This window comes from the organism of the source record quoted next, unplaced genomic scaffold (genome assembly GCF_019419815.1).
Source record: "Pyrus x bretschneideri cultivar Hongxiangsu unplaced genomic scaffold, Pyrus_bretschneideri_v1 Contig203, whole genome shotgun sequence".
In the NCBI taxonomy this organism is placed as follows: Eukaryota; Viridiplantae; Streptophyta; class Magnoliopsida; order Rosales; family Rosaceae; genus Pyrus; species Pyrus x bretschneideri.
In genome coordinates, this window is record NW_025999506.1 from 205,537 (window position 1) to 213,256 (window position 7,720).

Genomic DNA, 7,720 nt, shown 5'->3' on the forward strand with positions numbered 1-7,720 from the left:
TTTTAAATTTTGTCCAAACCAAGCCCCCATCATTGTGTCATTTAGTTTAGTTTTAAAATTCGTTCAAACCTGTCCCTATTAGTATTTTGAGTCAAGTTAAGTCTAGAATTCGTCCAAATCACCCTTTAGTTCCTGTTTTGAGTCAATTTGTTTGTTTTGTGTTGTTTTGAGTTAGTTTGGTCAGTTTTGAGTCATTAGAGTCTAGTTTTGTGTTTTAAAGTCTAGTTTGCGATGATTAGCATCCCTTCTAATCCTCGGCCTAGAACGATCCTTACTTACGTTACTACAATTGTCTAAAAGGGTTTAATTTGTGTGTTCGTTTCTATTACATCAAATTTTGGTGTTGTTGCCGGGGATTAGCAAAATTGCTAATCTTCCCTTTGTTTTTGTTTTTGCTTTTCTTGTATTCGTGATGTAGTTTTGTTTTGTTTTCTTTGTTTTAGGTATTAGTTTATGACTCGAAGTTCTCAATCTGTTCATGAGCATATATTGGAGTTTGATGACGATTTTGAACGACCTTTGAGAAGGAAGATGAAGCAGCTAGAATTCAATCCACCTAGTTCTAGTTCCAGCTCTGAATCCGAAATTGAAGAAAAAGAAGAGGAAGAGGAGGAACAAGCCATGGCTGTGGATAATCTAACAATCAAGAAACTTTTAGCCTCGGGATTGGACAATGTCGTCCCTCTTTGCATTCAATACCCTAGGGTAGCTCAAGGCAAGATCGATGAATTTAATTGAAGTCTAGTTTACTGCATCACATTCCCAAATACCATGGGCTATCCATGGAAGATCCGAACAAGCATCTTAAGGAATTTGAAGTGGTGTGCTAGAGCATGACACCAATCAACGTGGATGGGAAAATTTTGATGATGAAAGCCTTTCCATTCTCTCTTATGGACAAGGCTAAAGATTGGTTTTATGAACTAGCACCTGGAACCGTTACTTCTTGGGAAAGCATGAAGAAAGCATTCTTAGAGAAATTCTCCCAACTTGATGTGATAAAAGATAGCACTCAAATTAATCCCTCTTATTAACAATTGTAGTAAACATGTAAGTAGGGATCGTTCTAGGCCGGGGATTAGGAGGGATTGCTAATCTACTCAAAACTGACTCAAAAACATAAAACTAGGCATGAAAACACTTAACTAAACTCAAAGAACTCAAAACAAACTAAAACGACTCAAAACAACACAAAACAATCAAATAGACTCAAATTAGACACTAGGACTTAATTTGGACGAATTTTAACTTTAACTTGACTCAAAACACTGAAAAACACAAATTGGATAGATTCTAGCTAATTTGACACTACAAAATAAAGGGGATTGGGTTTTTGACGAATTTAAAGTAAAAACAAGTAACTTAAGACTTAAACAAAGTTTGGCACAAAATTGAGTGAATGGATGGGTGATAAGCTAGCTAGAGGGTCCTTCTTTTCCACACATGACACGCTTGCATACAAATTGATTTCCAGTTGCTTTTTCAATAAACCATGAACCTCAACACCCCAGATTAACCGTGACATCACTAATTAACCCTCAGATTTTCCTTAAGTCATTGAAGTGGATGGACAACGCATTGGCAACAAAATTATTCTTCCCAAGTTCCCTACATGAACTGCATAATAGAGACACAAGCAAAGATCATTAAGCTTCGTGAAAATCATAAGCATTGACAAGGCATTCGTAACTATGACATCATGATACTCATGCCAGGAATTTAACTTAACATGATTGTGACAAGCAACCTTTACTACTTATAAATATAAGTTTGTAACAATTATGTGAAACTCCCTTATATTCTAGCATCAAATTCAAGCATGCAAACTAAGTTGGCCTCCTTAATCAACATACAAGAATAAGTTCTTAATCAAACAGTTAAGTAAATTGCATTCACAATTTATGAATTCACAACTGGAGTTAATCAATTCATATCGCAAATATAATCATGGTTTCAAAGTCTCCTATAACTAAAACAAGTTTAGCCTCTCATGCTCACAACAAAACAAAGAGAATTTAAATTAAACATTGAAAACAAAATATAAATTACACCTGAAAACGTTCCAACAATCCAACTTGAATAGCAAAAATGTCCAAGGCTAATTCTCCTCTCCTTCTTCCTTGCTAGGCTGCGACACAAGGGTGTGAAAGTGGGTTGTGGTGTGTTATGGTGAAGGATTGATGAATGACAGGGAAGTATGATGGAGGATAGGGTGCAGAATTGTGTATGAAGGGTGATGAAGGCTGCGGATGGGGGTGTCTAAGGATGAATGATGGCTAAGTTGTGTATATGAATGAATGGATGTGTGTATGGGTGTGGCAAAGTTTAAATATTTTAGGGCAAGGATCATGACTTTAATTAATTTTTTTGGGAAAGCATTGGACCCCAAATCCACAAGGAAAAGGAGAATTAAAGTCAGAATCCCAAGGGAAAAAGGGATAGGAAACTTGCGGCAAGGACTAGGAAATAGGAAAGGTGTTTCCCTTGCACGGCAAGGAAGGGAGAAAGGGCAAGGAGGTGCGGCATCCTTTTTTAGCTGGGATTAAGGCTTCTAGAACTTATATTTAGGTGTCCTAAATTGATTAGGAACCCCTTTGATAGCTGGAACATAAGTAGGAAAAGATTAGGATTGACTAAGTCAAAACAAGGAAGTTTGACTCATGTTTCCTTCATTGTGGTTGATTCCTTTTCTTCCAAGTCTTGAATTAATTTCTTCCACCTCTTTAGTAGATTCCTAGCCTCCTTTGGTCTTCAATTTCGTCCATCCACCTTACTCCAAGCATGTGCTAACCATTCCAAGCCCAAAATTACTCCAAAATGTTCCAAATTGCACTTTCTTGCCACTTTAACCAATTGGACCTACAAACACACGAAAATAACTCAAAATACTAAAATAACTAAGAACTAACAACATAAATTTAAGAAAACAAGCTAACTAAGTCGCATAAATATGCTCCTATCAAATTCCCCCACACTTAGCTTTTGTTAGTCCTCGAGGAAAACAAAACAAACAAAACAAACAATCTAGACCTTCCAACATTTACCTCAGGGATTTCCAATGAACATGACATATTAAAGAACACTACTCCCATAGATTTTAGCTCTCTTAACACTTAAGCAAACACTTAAACCATAGTTACCACTTACTAGCTCACATTTAATCAATTAAAACAACATTTTGAAAGTAGTAACTGATAGGAGCATATTCATGCGACTTAATTAGCTTGTTCTCGTGCATTTATGTTGTGTTTACTTATCTATTTCAGTGTTTAAGGCCACTTTTGTGTATTTTCAGATTATAAGGCCAAAGTGTGCAAGAAGATGCAAAGTGGAGCTTTTTGGAGCGAAAGAGGAATGAATAAGTTGAAGCCGCACCCTAATTCAAATTGATGCACTTTAATTCATATTTTTTTTCAGCCACCATATATCCCATATTCATTCTATCCGTGGCCTTCCATTGAATTATCACCCTAATCATCCACTATCCCATTTACACCCTAAACCGTGCATTCCATAAGCCTAAACAATTCCATCCATCATTCACTTCCCATTATTTATGCTAATTCCATGCCATTACCATCTTTCATTCATAAATTATTAAGCCACCATATCCCACCATTCCACCCAAAACCAAGCACTAACTTCCCATTATCCCATTCATATTCCATCATCCGTGCATTACCTTTTTCCCCTTCCACCATCCCTTAAACAATAATCCATTTTAATTCCATCCATTCTCCCACCAAAAACCATAACCTAATTAACCCTAAACAAATCAGCCACTTTTCCCATTATTTCAATCAAGCCGTGGAGCCATATCCCAAAAATCCCATTATTCCATCCTCTAGCCGCAAATCCCACTTGGCCCATTATTTTCCACCCAAAACCATGCATTCCACCTAACAATCACTTTCCATTTTTAATTATCCATTTCCACACCATCCATTTTTAATCACCACTTCCCATTTTCCCATTTGACATATCCTAATCCGTGCACTCAAAGAATCCAACACCACACTTCCACATTTCATTCCATTTCATCCCGTAGCCAATTCCCAGGATTGAGGCCGTGCCATATCCCATAATTCCTCTCCATTGCCGTGCCATTAAACCTCCATAAATCCATCTCCAACCCAAAAAAATAACAAAAAAATCATCCATTTAACCTCACTGCCGCAGAAGGAGAAGAGGAGAGAGGAGCTTCGACGCGCACCAATTCACGTCGATTCGTTGGGCGTTCTAGGTGTAATCAATCTTTTGTGCTTTATGTTTAAATTCATTTGTAATTCTCTTTTTGTGAACATGAGAGGCTAAATCCCCCTAGTTAGCTAGGGGGTGATTCGAAACCATGGTTATACTTGCAATATGAATTGATTACTTTTGGTTGGGATTTCATGAATGTTGGATTCAATTTGTTTAACCGTTTGATTGATAACTTATTTATGAATGTTTATTAAGAATGCGCGCTTAATTTTCATGCATAAATATGACGCTAGAATATAAGTGAATTTCACCTAATCGTTATGAACTTATATTCACAAGTAGTGGAGGTTGCTTATAAACAATCGCGTTAAATGAATTCTTGGCACGAGTATCATGCTTTTCATAGTTACAAATGCCTTGTCGATGCTTATAATTTCCAAAGAACGTAATGATTCTAACTTGTATCTTTATCATGTTGTTCATATAGAGAACTTGTTAGGAATAATTTGTTTGCGATGCATATTCATCCAATTCAATGATTCTAGGGAAATTTGAAGGTTAATTTAAGCGGACCTAATTAACTTGGAGTGTCGAGTTCCATAATTTATCGAAAGACCAACTGAGAATCAATTTTGTATGCAAGTATAACATGTGTGGAGATGAACCCCTTGGCTATTCCATCATCCATATTTTCATCTCATTCATATTTACGTTTTGCCTTTAATTACAATTTGTCCATTTAATTTAATCTCGTCCAAACACAATCCTCCCTTTACTTTATTGTCAAATTAGTTAGAAATCAATTTAGTTTGTGTTTTTAAAGAATTTTGAGTCTAGTTTAGTGTTTTATATTGTTTTTACGTTTTTGAGTCAAAAATCCAAGTGATTAACAATCCCTCCTAATCCCCGGTCCAGAACGATCCCTACTTATACTTATACTACAATTGACAAAAAGAGGGTTTAATTTGAGTGTCAAGTAATTCTCGCACCAGTAACATACCTTAGAGAATTCCCTCAATTCCTCACTAGATGTACTATCTATTTTCACACAAATTTTCTAACTACACTCCCTACACTATGTATATGTGAGAAGATTGATGTAAACATGTAGACTAGCACTCACATATATTATAACAAAGAAAGCATTTTCTGGAATTATTAATATGATATGTATATGATCTCATGAATGGAATGCTACTACTTAGAATGAGAACCAGGGATTCCATATGCTCATACCAATTTCAAAGTCCACATATTGAACACATAACATCAAGATAGAAGTCTAAGGGTTGTAACAGGGCTCAGGTATTGGTTAACAAAGAAAGGTAAGGAAAAACAAAGGTTCTTAAGCAAGAGGAAGCAAAGTAATGACATTGACACTTAAAATTCACTTTTGATGGCATAAATTAACTTAAACACAAGGGGAAAATTCATGCAACACTTAGGGTGAAATTCAAACTTTTGGACCCTTTCTTCAACAACCAATACTTGTGAGTTCATTCTCACTTATTTCTCAACTCTTTTTTTGTCCTTCCACAACTTTTTCTTCTTTTTTTTTTTCTTTTTTTCTTCTTTTTTTTTTCTTTTTTTTTTTCTTTTGCCGTGCCCTTTTACCTTCCCCCACACTTGTGTTCTGCAATATGTTGATCAAAATGAATTCCTTTTAAGTCATGCTTCACTATTCTTTAAGAACAAGGGTATGGATAGTCCTAATCTAGGCTAGGTGAGGATAATGTGGTTAACAAAGAAAATAGGCTAAATAAGGCAACAAAGGTTTAAACCTACAATACATATGCAAAGGGATAAGGCTTTTTGGCTTTGGTTTAACTAAACAACTTCATCTTATTGTATGTTATGCAATCAATATCATGTTTTGAATGAAATGGGCATGAGTTCTAGTATTTGGAACTATAATGATGAAACGCATTCTAAGTAGCAACCAAGCAAAGAAACAATGAGATCATGCAACGACTTTAGAAAACAATAATCCATAGAATTATAACTCTCCAAACAAAGTTTAGGCTCAAGTTTCTCAGGGTTGTAGTGTTAGTTTGAGTTCCTTCCTTCAAGCATGCTTCAAAAATTGATTTTTTTCCTTGTGATCACATGTGAATTCGTAAACAACAACTATAACTAAGCATAAACCAAAGAGCAAATCAAACCTCCATCCATGTTTGTAACTTTCTTTAATAGTCATGCAATTAAAAACCACATCCTCATCATTGTGTTGGAAGGTACCGTAATACACAAAAACAACTCTAAAACACTCTTTTTGGGTTTTTCAAAACTGTTTTTCAAATTTTCGTATTTTCTGATTAAGAGACATAAAAACACTTCAAAACACACTAAAAACACTCAAAAAATAGTGAATAACAACATTAGAAGTGATAGGTGAATAAATCTCACGAAAATCATGCTAAAACAACTTGTTTACTCCCCCACACTTAAATCAAACATTGTCTTCAATGTTTCAAAGAAAGACTCACACTCAAACAAGCAAACAACATAACAAACAAACACAACTAACATGGCAAAGTAAAAGCAATAAAGAGAAAGGTGTAGGAATGCAAATCTGGTTGTGGATTGTTGGATTAACAAACAAACACAACTAACATGGCAAAGTAAAAGAAATAAAGAGAAAGGTGTAGGAACGCAAATTTGGTTGTGGATTGTTGGATTACCTAAGTCTTATTTATTTGAAAGCATAGGTTGCCTCCCAAGAAGCGCTTGCTTTAACGTCTTCCAGCCGAACTATACCTCCTTTTAAGCTCTATTGGAGCCCACGGCATGAAGGGGTATATCCTCCACAACCTGCCCCTCGACATTCCTTAAGCTTTGAATTTGGATTGCACCATAAGGAAAAACATTTGTAATAATAAAAGGACCAATCCATTTAGAACGTAACTTACCGGGAAACAAACGAAGATGAGAGTTGAAAAGTAACACTTTCTGCCCAATTGAGAATGTCTTGCTACGAATCATCTTGTCATGGAATGCCTTTGTCTTCTCCTTGTAAATGCAAGCATTCTCATAAGCTTCATGCCTAATCTCTTCAAGTTCATTCAATTGAAGCTTCCTATGAATTCCAGCCACATCTATGTCCATGTTGAATGTTTTGACAGCCTAATGTGCCTTGTGTTCTAATTCCACAGGAAGATGGCATGGTTTGCCATAGATAAGCCGAAATGGGGACATGCCAATGGGTGTTTTGTAGGCTGTACGATATGCCCACAGTGCATTTTCCAAACGCAAGCTCCAGTCCTTTCTTGTTGGCCCAACGGTCTTCTCCAAAATATGCCTGATTTCTCTATTTGAAACCTCGGCTTGGCCATTTGTTTGAGGGTGATAAGGTGTTGAAACCTTATGTGTGACATTATATTTCTTGAGCAGCGCCTCAATGGTGCGATTACAAAAATGAGACCCTCCATCACTTATGAGCACTCTAGGCATCCCAAATCTAGAGAAGATGTTAGTTTTGATAAAATTTGCAACCACTCTAGAATCATTAGTACGGGTG